We start from the raw sequence: 17,338 nt of genomic DNA on the forward strand, positions 1-17,338 counted from the left end.
TTAGAGATTTTAAAAACTAAAAACATTTATTAACAAAAGAGATTTCAAGCACATGCACCAGATTGCAGTTACTTCCTAATTAACCTAACTCCCAAAATACACACCCACTTTAAGGCAACAGTCCAAAATAGATTTTAAATTTAAATTGCAAGCCAGCAAGTTTACCACAACAACCACTCGACAGTGGAATTCCAAAGGTTTTCCTCCGCCTTTAGTTACTGGACACAGCAGACTTCCGTAAACGTGACTGGAGGCTTCCCCAAGGCTGTTTTACACGATCCTTTTAGATCTTACATGGCCCTCAAAACACAGCCTTCCATTCCTCTTTATATATGCTTCTCTTCAATCTGTAAATTCCATTGTTCCATGTGTCTTTGGAAATGTACTTTTCCCATAATGTGAAAATCTCCCATGTTGCCTTTATGGTCAGCACTTTGGGAAAAATAAACACACTGCTTGGTCTTGCTGTCTTGTTAGTTGTAAACATCCTATCATCCCTTTGAAACCCAAACAACCACTTCACTTATCTAAAAATGCAAATTTCCTTCACACCGTACATGCTAAGACTGCATGTTTACTCATTCGTATTTCAAATGCCTTTTACCCCCTTTTTTTTTGATAATTTCAAGCTTGTGGTCTATCTGACTCTTAATTCCATTCAATCAGCTACACAGACAACCATCCACACTTACACCCATAAACGTACTTTACAATAAATGGCAATCATGAAAAAAAAAATGTTAGTTTCATGACACTAAACCCTGTCCAGCATCTACAAGGTATAAGTCAGGAGTGAGATGGAGAATACTCCACTTTCCTGGATGAGTGTGACTCCAAGACTTAAGAGATTCAACACCAGCTAGGACAAAGCAGTCCAATTGATTGGCACTCCATCCACCATGATGCACATTGACAGCAGTGTGTACCATTTACAAAGTGCAGTGCAGCAACTCACCAATGCATAATTGAGTATTTGCATGCTACAAGTACCGTATATTATGTCATAAAATGACATGTATAAAATGATTTTCCTATACCCTTCAAAGTACTCTCTTACAAGGTGAGCGAACATTCTAAAGCTATTGTATGGTAAAATTCATACCTTCATGTCAGCTGCTGTCCCCTAATATATTTTCTCTCTTCTTTCTCATTTCAGTCACTGTCCAGACATATTGTGATATAGTCCTGACTGCTGCTCTTGACTTTAAATCTATTTCCTATCATGTAGTGCTGTCTCCAGTTTTAGATTAACAGTAAAATCTGAGACTGAGGTCAGAAGAAAAAGGAGCTATTTAAATATAAGTTTCTGAGCACAGCAACTACATTGGGTCCACCATCTTTGGTAAAGTTGCTATCCCAGGATGAAAATCTGAAGGAGGAGATGAGCCATGTGTATTACCAACCCTTTCCTGACACTCCTGCACTTTAGTTCTAAATGAGGATAAACATTTGTAGTATTTTACAGGATTATATACATTATTTGGCAATTTCATGGATTCCATAATAGTTTTAATGAAATTGGAATGATGCAATTGACAGTTGAGATCGGCATATTTATAATGCATGTTTATTTTGCACTTCCAACTTTTAACTGCATCATCATCACTATCTCTTGTAATATTATCTGCCACTAAAGCCCTCATTTGTGCCATCAAAGCTTCCCGGTTCAAACTCACCAAGGTAAGTCTACTGAGCTCTGCTCCACACATTCTGACTCATGTAGAACTCTTTAGCTCAAATCATATACTGTACTAATTCATGCATGCCTTTCACCAACCAACATTGGTTATTAATTCTGTTCTTTCCAAAATCCCTTCAGTATTTCCAAATCTTTATGCAATTCATCATCATTGCAACATCTTCAGAAGATTCTTCAAATTCCATCTCTTTGACTAACTTCAGATCAGTATATTAAAAATACTTCTAACCCCTCTCTGTATTTAATTCTTTCTTGAGAAATATGTGGGGACATTTTGCAATGTTTAATGCTATATAATTGCTAAAAGCAGAGTAGTTTTTCGTGGGACCACAAATTGGCTGCCTCATTTTCTACATTACAACGGTCACCATACTTCAGAAAGAACTTTATTTGCTGTTAAGCACTTTGGGATGCCTAAGGTCATAAAAGGCACTGAATAATTGCAAGCCATTTTTTAGTTATTGTCTCTGCCCCATTTTAGATTTGTGGCTGGCAAGAGGTTGTAATTCATGTCTGAAGCACTTGCATTAAGAATGGAAACAAAAAAAGGAAAGTCAGATTTCTGTAAATTTGTTACATCTAAATGTTAATCTGTCAAGTCCATTTCACATTATAAAGCCATGTGTGGGCTGAACAGACTGAAAATAAAATGTGAAAAACATGGTATTCCGCAAATACTAGTCACAAATAGGATTAGTGATGTTTCATTGTGTTGCTTGCAATGAAAATTGTCAGGGTTTAGTAATTGCACCTGAAACAGTTTCTCCCATGTTCCCATAACAAAACAAACAACAACAACTTGCATTTATATAAGTGCTTTTAATGTAGGTTCACATCCCAAGGTACGTCACAGGATCATTATGAAACACAATTTGACACTGAGTCACTAAAGGTGATATTGGGACATGTAATGAAAAATTTGATCAAAGTTTCATCAAAAGAAACATCTTAAAGGAGGAGAGAAAGAGAGACCGAGAGGTCCGGCGGGGGGTGAAAGTTCCAGAGTTTTCAGCTTGGGACAGATGAAGACATGGTTGTTGTGGAACAGTGACATCTTGGAGGGTTGGAGGAGGTTACATAGATAAGGAGGGGATATGTCATGGAGTGGTTTGAAAATTAGAAGTTTAAAATCAAGAAGCTAGTGGATCAGGAGCCAATATTAGTCAATGAGGAGAGGGGTGATGGGTGAAAAGGACTTGGTGCAAGTTAGGATATAAGCAGCAGAGTTTTGGATGAACTCAAGTTTACAGAAGGTGCAAAGTCAGAGGTCAGCTCGGAAGTTATTGGAATAGTCAAGTAAAAAGGTAACAAACACTGATATAGTCAGCAGACTGAAAGGGAAAAAAAAAGCCAAATTCAAGAATGAGATGAAAGTGATTGTCTTTGACATCAAGGCAGCATTTGATCTAGTGTGGCATCAAGGAGCCCTACCAAAATTGAAGTCAATGCAAATTAGGGGGAAAACTTAATAATGTTGGAGTTATGCCAGCACAAAGGAGATGGTTGTGGTTGTTGGAGGCCAATCATCTCATTCCAGTGACATTGCTGCAGGAGTTTCTCAAGGTAGGCCCAACCATCTTCAGCTGCTTCATTAATGACCTTGTTCCACCATAAGGTCAGAATTGGGGATGTTTGCTGATAATTGTACTATGTTCGGTACCATTTGTAACTCCTCAGATAATAAAGCAGTCCATGTCCATATGCAGTTATACCTGGACTGCATTCAGTCTTGGGTTCATGAGTGGCAAGTAACATTTGCACCACATAATTGCCAGGAAATGACCATCTCCATTAAGAGAGAATCTAATCACCTCTCCTTGACATTCAACAGCATTACCATCACTGAAACCCCCCACCATCAAAACTCTACCACCTAGAAGGACAGGGGCAGCAGATACATGGGAGCACCACCATCTGTAAGTTCCCACTCCAAGTCTTACCCTATCCTTAGAACTATATCGCTATTCCTTCACGGTCATGGGGTCAAATATCTGGAACTCCCTAATTGCACTAGGTGTACTTGCATGATGTGGACTGCAACAGTCAAGAAGAGGCCCATCACCATCTTCTAAGGGCAGTTAGGATGGGCACTAACTGCTGGCTTTGCCAGCTACATTGGCATTCCATGAAAGAATAGTTAAATAATTAGCTTTGGCAGGGGTAAATGTTAAGGAGATGAAAGTAGCCAATCTTGATGATGGAGAGGTATGTTTTGGAAGCATTGACCATCCCCTGCCCTCCCTCACTGAATCATATAGAGTTCAGTCCATGTTGCTGAGCTCTTGTATCTCTTTCACCTGTTTGATGTTAGGAAAGAGCCTGAACCATGGGGAATTTTGCATCGTCGTTCTCTCAGTTGCATCACGAATAAAGCACTGCAGATAGTGAAGTGTGTACTTGCAAATAATGACCAGGTTAGCAGTAGAGCCATCCTGGTGCTTCCATGGACCCTAGCTGCATACCTCATTCAAACTGTGGCAGCTCTGTTAGTAGCATGTCTAATCCGCATATTGCAACATTTTGTTTTTTGAAAAATAACAAAATTAACCTTCACCTGTCTTTTAAGGTTATTTTTGCTCTTTCTTATTTTCCCACTCTTCATTGAGCCTTTTGTGTTTGCTCCCTTTTCTCCTGTCTACTGTTTTCCGCATGTACTTTATATTTTTTTTCTGTTGCTGCATTTTGTTATGCTCCATTTGCATTTATGTTTCTGTTAGCGTTGCTAATTCTGAGTGAATCTATTGCAGGAGATTTTTTTCTCTGAACATGATGTCATTCATTGTGCATTGGTTGAACTGACAGGGTAATGAAGCCATCATTCTTTTATAATATGCGAATGAGGGGTATAAGGACTGTCCTTATTTTTCCATTCTCCAATGTCTATATTTTAATGTAAAATAAAAGGGGAAGCAGAAGCACACCTGATTTTATTCCATTCACGAGTTATTCTGCAAGTTATCAAACATACAGAGCTTCAGCCACAGAGCTCCCCCACTCTATAGCTGCGCTGCTCCTACTATTAATTTGCTTAGTGCATCACATACTTTATAGCGAAACAGTGTCTGGATACTTATCTCTTTTTCTCCCTGTTGGGCTTCAGCTGGAGAAGCTGGTTTAAGATTAAAAAGATGTGCATACTTCCAGTATAAAAATAGCAAGTTGCCTCTGTCATAAATTTGCCTCCACAAACTATTTTTACATCCTTAATTCCTTTGGCTTTATACAATTTCCCAAATCTGTAGAAAAGTCCCAATATCACTTTGTTTTACAGAAGGATTGGGTAGCCGAAGACTATTATATGCTCATTGTGTTCTGGCTGTCAGTGCAGGGAAATAGAACATTTTTTACTTTTGACCTCAACGCTAACTTCGCATTCTTAGGCTAGATATAACCTCGGCCAGATTCAATGTAAATCTTCAACTCTGCTGCAAGGGTGCACAATCCACCCCATTGCTGGTGATGTCCCAAGTGACTGCCTGCATCAAAAATGGTGCAGATCAACTCAGGAAAAGAATTACACCTTGAACTAGAAACTGCAAACAATGCTTCATTTTTTTTAATAAAAATGATAATATTTATGCACATTGTGTATAAGATAATTATTGCATGAAGTTGCAGCAGTTCCTAAGATAACCCTTTCAAGATGTGACTGGTAATGCTCCAAGCAAAGTTTTTCTAATCTGATGGGAGATTGGCAGGTATTTTGACAATTTAAATATACAGTGTGCTACTTTAGTCTGTATCTAACCCATGTTGTACAGTATCTTTCCATGTAGTACAGTATCTTTCCTGGGGAGTGTGAAATAGAACAATGTATAGGGCAGTTTTCCTCTGTGTCTAACCAATGCTGTAAGTGCAGGAGAGGGGCAGTGACCAGGAGAGAGCAGGAACTCAGGATAGGGGTGATAAGCAGGAGGCAGTGAGGGCTTGGGAGATGGGCTGCGACTGGGAGGGAGGGGCAGGAAGTGAGGGCTCAGGAGAGGGGCAGTTGGAGAGAGAGGGGGCTTGGGAGGGAGGCTGCGAGCAGGAGGCAGTGAGGGTTCAAAAGGGGCAGCACACGAGAGGCAATGTGCTCTCGAGAGAGGGGCAACGAGCAGGAGGCAGCAAGGACTTGAGCCAGCAGCAGACAGTGGCACGGGCATAGACCAATATTGTCACCAGCTGAGGGATGCACAACCATGATAATGATTATAGAAACCACACATGCGCTGGCTGATGCAGTGCACGTGTGCAGCTGTTCCTGTTTAGGGCTAGGAGTTTGTGTTTGTTGAATTGTGGAGCTGTCAGCAGATTAAGCCATCCTCTTATTGTAGTCATAGAAGACTATGTGATAGCATGAGTTTTTTTTTGCTTGGAAATACCTTCAAGTAGAAGTACTGGATACCAGTAGAAGGGTTGTGCGATTAAATTTTAACCACAGCTATCAAACCTTTTACTAAAAGTAGCATATAGTGTTTAACTCTTTTAACAAGTTTCATATCCCATACATGTGAAGTCTCTTAATATCAGATACCCAATAAACAAATTGTCCAAATACAAAAACAGTAACAATGGGCAGAATTTTACAGCCCTGTTGGGGCAGGGACAAGGCTGTAAAATAAAGTGAACCATTCAAAAGTCCCTTGACTTTGGCAGGACCGTAAAACCCCGCTGGCATAAAATTCCACCCAATGTTGTATTTGTAATTATTTATAGCTGAAATTGAAGGCCCAGATTTTTGTTACAACAGAGCCCCTCCATTGTGGTAAAAATGGCAGAATTGGCCGAAAATAGTAAGGCTCGCCCCTGAACACAACCACTAATTTCCGCTGAGGCAGGAATGGGAGAGGGGCTCATTTTGCGCATGCGCAGTTTACGGAGGCAGCTGGCTATTAAGTCATCATTTGCCTCCATTGAATTGGGATTTTGGTAGGCTGGGAGGGTGAAATGCAACATATGCAGATTGGACCAGTTGACAGCAGGTCTGAACTTTGTGGATTAGTTTGATAGTCAGGGTACCCCTTTGGGTCTGGTCCTGGGCCACCTTTTGGAGAGGTAAGGTGACCTTTGGAAGTGTTAAAAGTAAGCATAAGTGTGCATGAAAAGTACATAAACTCATTACTGTCAAGCACATTGGAACTGACAATAGACCTGTCAAAAACAATTGTCCAGAAACACCTGTCAAAGGGACCTGTCAAGGCATTTAAAGTCGAGCCCTTTAAATCTTTGGGGGGAAAAATTGTCTCCAGTGTTTTTTTTAAAAAAAATTGCTTGCTATTTCATTCTGTTGACACAAGCCTGAGGGTTTCCATTACTGGATTAGTGCTGCATGACTGATTTTAGAACCATCCATTATAACAGTGTGGGGGCCTACTGTTTCTACGTTTCTCAGTTTGACAGCTGCAAGTGGTTATAGATTCTTTGATGTGAAACTATGAATTCCAGTGCTTGTTGTTATAAAGAATTGTGTGCTTGAATTGAATGTTTGTTGTTATAAGGCTTTATTTAGTTAAGGGAATGTAAATGTAGTAAATGGGTTTTTGCAAATGAGTTTTTTTTTTCAATGAAGTCAGTGTGGGGGTGAGGACTGGAGGAATGTTTCATATTCTAATCTTTATCTTTAAATTCTCCTGGCCAACCTATCTCTGCATCCGAGGGTCACCCGCTCAGATTCTAATCCAGTCCACCCCTCTCCCGTCCCCGCAACCAAAAATCCAACGGCCAGGGAGCCATTTTTAAAGATCAAGTTCGCGGAGGTGGGAATTCTCCTATCTCTGCACACTTAACCCAGGAGCGAAAATCTGGGCCAAGTGTCATGGAAATTATCATGTTTTTCATTATATTGTGGGATACTTTAAAGCGGTTTTGTGTGAGTGGTTGATTTAATTGGGTTGGAGATGGGTAGACTGCAAGGTTTAAATGATCAAAGAAGTGAGGTGCAAAACAGGCATTTGAAATGAAGATGAGTAGAGCTAGGCTGAAGTCAGCAGATACAGTGTGAATGAAATTTGCATTTTGCATTTTTAGATGTGGTGTTTGATTTTCAAAGGGACAGGGAAAATGTTTACAACTGGCAAGATAAATAAGGCAAAGTTATTATATTGATTTTTTCCAAAAGTGCTGGTCATAATGATAACATGAAAGATTTTTACATTCTGGGAAAAGTGACTTCTAAAGACAAGTGGAAACAATGGGATTTGCAAATCATAAGGGATAAATATATTTAAAGAAGGCTGGAGGATGGCTGTGTAAGATGTGGCCATGTGAGATCTTGAAAGGTGACTGTGTGAAACTGACCTGAGGAAAAAGCCTTTAGCCACCCTGCAGAAGTTTGGTGTTCCAGTAACCAAAGTTGTGTTGAAAGCCTTTGGAAATCCATTGTCCAGTGGGTGTTTGTGGTAAAATTGCTGGATGACTTTATAAATTTGGACTGTTGCCTTAAAGTAGGTGTGCAGTTAGGAGTCTGGTTAAGTAGGAATTTTAGGAACTGTTATAACTGTGTAACTGTAATCTTGTGTGTTTAAGTTTTTTTTTCTTTTGTTAATAAGTGCTTTAATTTAACCTTTAAAGCATCTAAAGATAGTGGACTCATTAATTCACAGTGCACCACACTTTTCGTAATTAATACAAATTGCAAAATCATTGTGATAATACGGCCAAGTTTCCCTTGTGGATTTGGTCACCCTAGCAAATACCACCTGCCATATCATAACACAAAGGATTGGATTTTGAGCAACAGCTGCTACAGAAATTGCACTGCATAGAGGCATTTGTTCAATTTTGCTTTCTGTCTGCTTATCTCGATCAGTTGAAGAGTTAATGTATGTTTCAATAAGCTGTGATGTACAACTGAGATAGAAAAAACAGGCATCACATTCCGATGCCCCTTCCTATGTTGGCGTTGAAGCTTGTGCAAATGTTGAATTCCTTAGCTTTAATACAATCATAAATATTATCTGGGGCTTTTTTTGGTATGGTTATCCCAAATTAAATGGTTTGGAAGCCAGATTTATTGTATTCCTAATTTGATATAAATTGATTTTAGGTTATACAGTTGTAGTTCCATATTTCTGCAGAAAGGGTAGAATTATCAGCAGCTTGGTGAGCAACTATTCAGAGGTGTATTTTATATTGCTGCACATTTACCATTGTACAAATGGTGTAAAATGGAAGACTGCCTGATTGACTTATTTGTTGGTGCTTTGGTTTTGTTTTATTTGAATCAAAAACAGATACTTTCTTTGTGAATAGTTATTTTGTTTCACCTAGCTTTGGATTTTAAAAAGGCTTACATTTATAGAGCACTTTTCAAGACCACTGGATGTCTCAAAGCGCTTTACAACCGATAAAGTATTTTTGAAGTGTAGTCACTATTGTAATGCAAGAAATGCAGAAACCGATTTGCACACCGCAATCTCCCACAAACAGCTGCTAATAACTAGATTATCTGCTCTTTGTGATACTGATTGGGGGGATAAATATTGGCTAGGACACTGAGGATAACTCTGCTCTTCTTCAAAATAGTGCTTTGGAATCTTTTACATCCAATGAGCAGGCAGGTAATGCCCCAGTTAACATCTTGTCCAAAACACAGCACCTCTGACAGTGCAGTGGTCCCTCAGTACTGCACTGGACTGTCAGCCTTGATTTTTGTGCTGAAGCCCTGGAGTGGGACTTGAATGAATCTCAAATATCTGCCGATGTACCAATTGAGTCATAGTAACATAATTGCCACAGTAAAGCCATACTTATCCTGGGGTAAGTCTCTGCATCGTTGGATTTGGAGACTTGACTGGCACAGGAAGATTGTTGACAATCCCTCTGGCCCCTGGCTTTTGTCTGTACCTGCTGTTTGCTGGGATCTATTGCTTGGGTATCAGTGCCACCCAGTTCCTCTTTCCCAATGACAGAAACAACAGTGATATACCAATGGGAGCGGAAAACACTGCAAAACTGTCTGGAGAGAAATAGTCGATCCGCAGGCTCCGGCTCACAATGAGAATGAGTGAGAGCAGTTCCAGGTCTATGTACAGCTCATGAAACTGATCCCTTATTTGTATTGCAAAAGCAGAAGAAAATACTTTTCTAAGAATTGCATAGGAACCATCATAATACATCTGAATGTATAGACTGCCTGATGAATTTATATTATTGCGTAAAACAAAAAAGCAGTATGTTGCTTTCATAATTTAATAGTGTGAATCTCCTGAGTAGGTCCTGTACTTAATATCAGCTCGGAGAAAATAGGCATGAAAATCAAAGTAACTGGTGGGTAATCAGCCTAAATTCCTGAATTACAAGTCCCTGACACTTTACAAAGCAGCCCAGTGGGACAATCAGTGCGCACTACTCTGGAGCCCATTGAGATGCAATGCAACTTTTGAGATTTTAGCACAAATGCAATTGCTGGAAGTTGTGGTATTGGTGCAGCCCTCAATGGCAGCAAACATCTGTGGCCTGGATGGCGGCAAACTTCTCTGCACTCACTACTATTGGGAGAGGTAAATCTGGACCAATATGTTGGGATAAATATTTCCTCTGCAATGAAGAATCAGAGTGAGTTACGAACATACGAATTAGGAGCAGGATTAGTCCATTTGGCTCCTTGAGCCTGCTCTGCCATTCAATAAGATCTGATTGTGGCCTCAACTCCAACATTCCACCTACCCCCAATAACCTTTGACTCCCCTGTTAATCAAGAATCTATTTCTGCCTTAAAAATATTCAATAATCCACCTCTCTCTGGGGAAGAGAGTTCCCTCAGAGAAAAACAAATTCTCATCTGTCTTAAATGGGAGACCCCTTATTTTTAAACCATGTCCCTTTGTTCAGTTACAGAAGTATAATAATTTTCTTAATATTTTCCCAGTTTGTTGTATAATAGGTTTATGGGTGTGAATATATGGTTCTGTCTATGTGATTTAATTACATTTGGAGTCAGGTAGACTGCAAGCTTGAAATTACCAAAAAAAGCTAGGTATAGAAATGTACTTGAAATGCTAATGAGTAAACATGAATGCTGTCTTAGCATGTAAGATGTGAAAGGAATTTGTATTTTTAGATAAGTGAAGGGATTTTTTTGATTTCAGAGAGACGTTAGTCTTTTTACAACTAGCCAGATAAACAAGGCTAAGGAGTGTGTTTATTTTTCCCAAAGGTTCCTGACAAAATTGGCAACATAAAAATTTTTATATTATCGGAGAGATACAGTTCCAAAGGCATATGGAACACTGGAAGTTACATACTAAAGAGAGAGAAACATATATAAAGGCGAATGAAAGGCTATGCTGGGTGCCATGTAAGACCTAACAAGAGCATGTGAAACAGCCTTGCAGAAGCCTCCAGTCTTTTGTGCATAAGTCTGTTGTGTCCAGTAACTGAAATTGGAGAAAACCCATTTGGAAAATTCCGTTGTCAAGAGGGTACTGTTTTAACTTGCTGTTTTTTTTACATCTAAAATCTATTTTGGACTGTTGTATTAAAGGGTGTGTGACCGGGAGTCAAGTTAATTAGGAATTTTAGGAGTTATAGTATGAAGTAATTGTAGTCTTATGTATGTGCTTGAAATCTTTTATTTTAATAAATATTTTAATTTTTAAAAAATCTCTAAAGGTCTTAGTGGACTCATTACTTCTGAATTCACTGCACAAACCTTCTTGTAATAAATTCAAATTACAGAACAGTTGTGATTGTGTGACTGAGTTTCGCTTGTGGATTGGTCCACCTGGCGCACACCACCTGCGACGTCATTACAGTTCTAGTCTCCCCCACAAGGGGAAACGTCCTTTCAGCATCCACCCTGTCAAATCCCCATATGATCTTGTATGTATCAATAAAGTCACCTCTCATTCTTCTAAACTCCAATGGATATAGGCCCAGACTGTCCAACCTTTCCTCACAAGAGAGCCCCCATGGATCAGTCGAGTGAACCACCTCATAAATGTGTTAGAAGCAGTTCAATCCGTTCTTAAATAAGGAGACCAAAACTGTACACAGTACTCTAGAAGTGGTCTCACCACCATCCTGTTCAACTCCAGCAAAACATCCTTACTTTTATATTCCATTCCATTTGCCATCCTAACCACTTGCTGTACCTGCATATTATTAATTTTTTGTGATTCATGTAGCAGGATACCCAGATCCCTCGGTACCACAAAGCTCTGCAATTTGTCTCTATTTAAATAATATACTGATTTACTATTCTTCCTGCCAAAGTGGAAAAGTTCACTTTTTCCCACATTCTACTCCATCTGCCAAATTTTTACCCAGTCGCTTAAGGAGCCTGAGACTCCTTATGTCCTCTTCACAACTTACTTTCCTACCTATCTTTGTGTCATCAGCAAATTTAGCGACCATATATTCGGTCCTTTCATCTAAGTCAATAATATAAATTGTAAATAGTTAAGGCTCCAGCACTGATCCTTCTGGCACTCCACTTGTCACATCTTGCCGACCCGAACTACTCTCTTGCTTCCTGTTAGCTAATCAATCCTCTATACATACTAATATGTTACCCCCTACACCATGAGGTCTTACTTTGCACAGTAACCTTGGTGTGGCACCCTATCAAATGCAAGTACACCTTATCTACAGGTTCCCTTTTATCTGCCAGCTTGCATTGAGATTTTCAAAGTGCCCTGCTTTAACCTCCTTTATAATGGATCCCAGCAATTTCCCTATGATGTATGTTAAGCTAACTGACTTGTACTTTCCTGCTTTCTGTCTCTCCCTTTCTTGAGTAGAGGAGTCACATTCATTATTTCCCAATCTGATGGGATCTTTCTAGAATCGAGGGAATTTTGGAAAATTAATACCAATGCATCCTCTAACTCAGCCACTTCTTTTAAGACTCTAGGATGAAGTCCATCAGGACCTGGGGACTTGCCAGCCTTTAGTTCTAATAATTTTCTTAGTACCCTTTCCCTGGTGGTTGTAATTGTTTTAAGTTCCTCCCTCCGTTTCACCTCCTGATTTACAATTATTTCTGGGATGTTATTTATATCCTCTACGTTGAAGATAGACGAAAAATGTTTGTTCATTTCACCCAACATTTCCTTATTTTCCATTAATTTCTCAGACTCATTCTCTAGAGAACCAATGCTCACTTTACTTTCCTTTTTTAAATACTTATAGAAACTTATTCTGTTTTTATATTTCTAGCTATATTTCTCTTGTACTTTTTAATTTTTCCCTCATTAATCTTTTTGACGTTCTTTACTGCTCTTTATACTCTGTCTAATCTTCTGAACAGCCACACTTTGTGGAATTATACACTTTTTCTTTCAATTTGATACTATCTTTAACTTCCTTAGTTAGCCACAGATGGTGCATCCTTCCCTTAGAATCTTTCTTTCTCATTCTTTGCTAAGTATTCCGAAATATCTCCTTAACTGTCTGCCACTGCATCTCGACTGACCTATCGTTTAATCTAATTTCCCAGTTCACTTTAGACAGCTCTGTCTTCATGCCCTCATAATTGCCCTTATTTAAATTTAAAATGCAAGTCTTAAATCCACTTTTCTCTCCCTCAAACTGAATGTATAATTCAGTCATACGATCACTGCTACCTAGGGGCACCTTCACTATGATTCATTAATTAATCCTGTTTCATTACACATTACCAGATCTAGTATAGCCCGCTCTTTAGTTAGTGCAAGAACGTGCTGCTCTAAGAAACTGTCCTGAAAATACTCTATGAACTCCTCATCTAGGCTACCTTTGCCAATCTGATTTGTCCAATCTATGTGGATTAAATATACCCATGACTATCGCAATACCTTTCTCACAGCCCCCATTATTTCTTCCTGTATAACCCCTCCGACAGTGTGGTTATTGTTGGGAGGGGGTGGAACTATAAACCACATCCCCACAAAAGACTTCTTACCTTTACTAGTTCTCATCTCTAACCAAATTGGTTCTACGTCTTCATTGTTAGAACCAAGGTCATCTCTCTCTATTGCACTAATGTCATCCTTAATTAACAAAGCTACCCCTCCGCCTTTTCCTACATTCCTGTCCTTCCTAAGTGTCATATACCCTTGAATATTCAGGTCTCAATTTTTGTCATCCTGCAGCCATATCTCTGTAATGGCTATAAGTTCATACATATTTATTTCTTTTTGTGCTGTCAGTTCATCTGTTTTCTTACAAATGCTATGTGCATTCAGTTACAGAGCCTTTAGTTTCTATCCTTTTACTTTTTTTGAACCTCTAGCTTTATTTGCTGGTGCACTCTTAGGTTTGTACATTTCTGTCCCTTCCTGCCACACTGAGATCATCATTTTCCTTATTCCTACCTTGCTGTTTTGCCTTGTCTTCACTATTTAATTATCACAACTTACAAAATTTGACCCCTCGCGCCACCCCCCCCCCCCCCCCCCCCCCCCCTTTATAGCCACCTCTACTGCCCTAGGTATATGACTCGCCAGGACACTCATCTCAGCGCAGTTCAGTTGAAGACCGTTCTAACGGTTCAGCTCCCACTTTCCCCAGTACTGGTTACCAGTACCCCGCGAATTTAAACCCAGTTCTCCCACACCGATCTTTGAGCCATATATTTAACTCTATAATCTGATTTACCCTATGCCAAATAGCTTGTGGCTGAGGTGGTCATCCAGAGATTATTACCTTTTGAGTTTCTGACTTTTAATTTATCCCCTAGCTGCTTATAATTCCATCAGCAGAACCTCTTTCCTAGTTCTACCTATGTTGTTGGTACCAAGTGGACCACAACCACCGGATCCTGCCCCTCTCACTGCAAGTTCCTCTCCAGCCCTGAATAGATGCCCCAAGTCCTGGCACCAGGCATGCAACACAGCCATCTGGATTCCTGCTCTCGGCTGCAAATAATTTTGTATATCCCCCTGACTATACTGCCCCCTACTATCACTACATTCCTATTAACTTCTCCTGCTTGAATGGCTTCCTATAACATGTTGCCATGGTCAGTTTGCTCATCCTTCCCACTGCCACTGCTTTCATCCGTATAGGTTGTAAGAACCTGAACCTGATGGACAATTGCAAAGGCTAAGGCTCCTCCACTTCTGGTTCCCCATTCCTGCCTCACTTGTAGTCACACCCTCTTGTCCTGATCACTGACCAAATCACAAGACCCTATCGTAAGGGGTGTGATTGCCTCCTGGTACAAAGTATCTAAGTAATTATCCCCCTCCCTGAAGCATTGCAATGTCTGCAGTTCGGCCTCCAGCTCAATAATTCTGAGCCAAAACTCCTCAAGCTGCAGACACTTTACTGCAGATGTGTTTGCCGTGGATCACACAAGTGCCCAGGAGCATTCTGCAGTTGCAACACACGACCTGCTTGACCATCTTTATTATGTGTTAATTTATTTTTCTTAACTGTAAATTAATTAATAAACAAATACCACTACTCCCAATAACCTTTTACTTCTGTTAGTAAACCTTATTACAAATAATAAAACTTTACAATTAAGAATAAATTGCACAAATTTAAGATACTTGAGCAAAATATTCATCAACCGATCACTTATCTGTTTTCCTGTGATATCACACTTTGATTCCTCTCAAGATGCAGTCGCTCTGCTCTGGAGCCACAAACTGGACTGAATTGGATAGCTTTTCTAGGTGCTATTGTCTGCCTCCAGGTTCTCCTCTTGCCTGCTCTTCTAGGTGCTGCTGACTGTCTTCGGGTCTTCTCTTCACTCTCCAGTGTTGGGAGGTGATACCTAGAAGACGGGGTAGAGTTGCTTGGGTCCAAAATGGTAGTCGAAGTACACAGAGGATTTCAATAGCAGAAATTTGAATGATGATACGCAGAGATTGGGGAAGGTGACAAGACATGCATTCTTGGCAAATGGAGCCTCCAAGCCCTCAAGGTCATGGTGGTATTTAGAGTGCAGACCAAGATAATTGTTTCAAGAGGGGCAAGTCTGATGATAGTGGTGTTTCTGGGCCTGGTAAGCCGACAGTGATGAATGGTGGTCTCAATGCTGTTCAGTAGTTCAAGAAGTCAGTAGTTGGTCAACATTCCAGGATAATCCAACTGTGGTAACTTGGAGCAATAGTGATTGAACTACAGCTGTTTTCTCTCCCAGTCATTGGACCTTTTAGTTGTTTTTAAAGTTAACACTTGGAACATAGAAATAGATAGGGGTCCTGAAAATACTTGCCTTCAGGCAATAACAGATGGCAAAGCTGGCAAGAAACACTTCCCAAAATGAGAGATTTAAGAAAAAAATGCTCAGAACTTCCTCGACTGCTGGAGTGATACTCTGCAATCTTTAACGATCCATTTGTTGGGCTCCTAGGCTGACCATCATGTGTTGGGCATAAATCATTTTGTAACATTGCCATTATTTTTCAATTTAATAATCTGTGGTATAAATTATAGTATAAATCCAGCAAATTAGCGATCCTCATTCACTACAATCGTGGCCTGAGTACTGCGAACAGAATTTTATTGGCTTTGGCGACAAATGTACCAGCAAACTATGGTGCAACTTAAGTCATTGCATAACTCACTGCATTATTTCAGAGAACTTTTACATATTAACAGTGACACACCACAATTGGTATGGTGCAATATATGGTAATTCAAATCTGATGACTGCCTGGGGCATTATTATAAAGTAGTGTAAGGAGTGAAGGTCACATGGTTCCTGTGTGAAACCCCTTGATTAAAGCAATCCATTTTTATTTTTTTTTAAATAATATAGTTTTTTTTTTTTGCAAAGATATGCTTTATTCATAAATCTTCAAAAACATTTCAAAACTTTTTAAATCACCATTACAAAAATACAAAGGTTCAACTTTTACAAACTGAAAACACAAGGTGTATCAGAAAAATCAATGAATATTTCAATCATTGGCAGACATACATTTTAATCTGTACAGACTGAGGGGCTCTCTACAGTTCCCAGCCCCCCAGTGCACTGTGGCAGAAAGGTCTTAGGCAGCGACCCTTCCCCATTGCGCCTTTGCGGCGGCTGCCCCAAGCTTAACTGTGTCCCTCAGCACGTAGTCCTGGACCTTGGAAAGTGCTAGTCTGCTACACTCGGTCGGGGACAACTCTTTGCGCTGGAAAACCAACAAGTTTCGGACAGACCAAAGAGCGTCTTTCACCGAGTTGATGATCCTCCAGCTGCAGTTGATGTTTGTCTCGGTGTGTGTCCCTGGGAACAGCCCGTAGAGCACAGAGTTCTCTGTCACAGAACTGCTCGGGATGAACCTCGACAGCAACCACTGCATCCCTCTCCAGACCTTCTTTGCAAAGACACAATCTACAAGGAGGTGAACAACGGTCTCTTCCCCACCACAGCCACCTCGAGGGCAACGTGCAGAGGGGGTGAGACTCCTGGCGTGTAGGAAGGATCTTACAGGGAGGGCCTTTCTCACCACCAGCCAAGCTACATCTTGGTGTTTGTTGGAAAGTTCTGGTGATGAGGCATTCTGCCAAATTACTTTGTCAGTCTGCTCAGGGAACCATCCCACAGGATCCACCCTCTCCTTTTCCCTCAGGGCCTTTAAAATGTTACGTGCCGACCACTGCCTGACAGACTTGTGGTCGAAGGTGTTTCTCTGCATAAATTTTCCAACGAGGGACAGGTGGTACGGCACGGTCCAACTACTTGGAGCGTTCCGCGGCATCGTGGCAAGACCCATCCTTCGCAACACCGGGGAC

The 17,338-nt window shown here is 40.3% G+C and overlaps 1 protein-coding gene across 6 annotated transcripts in view; it reads left to right on the forward strand.

Annotated features, from left to right (window-relative positions):
- Positions 1–17,338, forward strand: part of slc39a10 (solute carrier family 39 member 10) — a 119,234-nt gene that overhangs the window by 12,932 nt on the left and 88,964 nt on the right. Inside the window, exon 1 of one of the 6 annotated variants that reach the window (XM_041200172.1) lies at positions 3,570–3,615. The exons of the other annotated variants lie outside the window; for them this stretch is intronic. The gene's annotated coding sequence lies outside the window, so the exon portion shown is untranslated. Of the gene's footprint in view, positions 1–3,569; positions 3,616–17,338 lie in introns of those variants that run through there. 6 annotated transcript variants of the gene reach the window in all.

The sequence above is a fragment of the Carcharodon carcharias genome, chromosome 12 (assembly GCF_017639515.1).
Source record: "Carcharodon carcharias isolate sCarCar2 chromosome 12, sCarCar2.pri, whole genome shotgun sequence".
Classification (NCBI taxonomy): Eukaryota; Metazoa; Chordata; class Chondrichthyes; order Lamniformes; family Lamnidae; genus Carcharodon; species Carcharodon carcharias.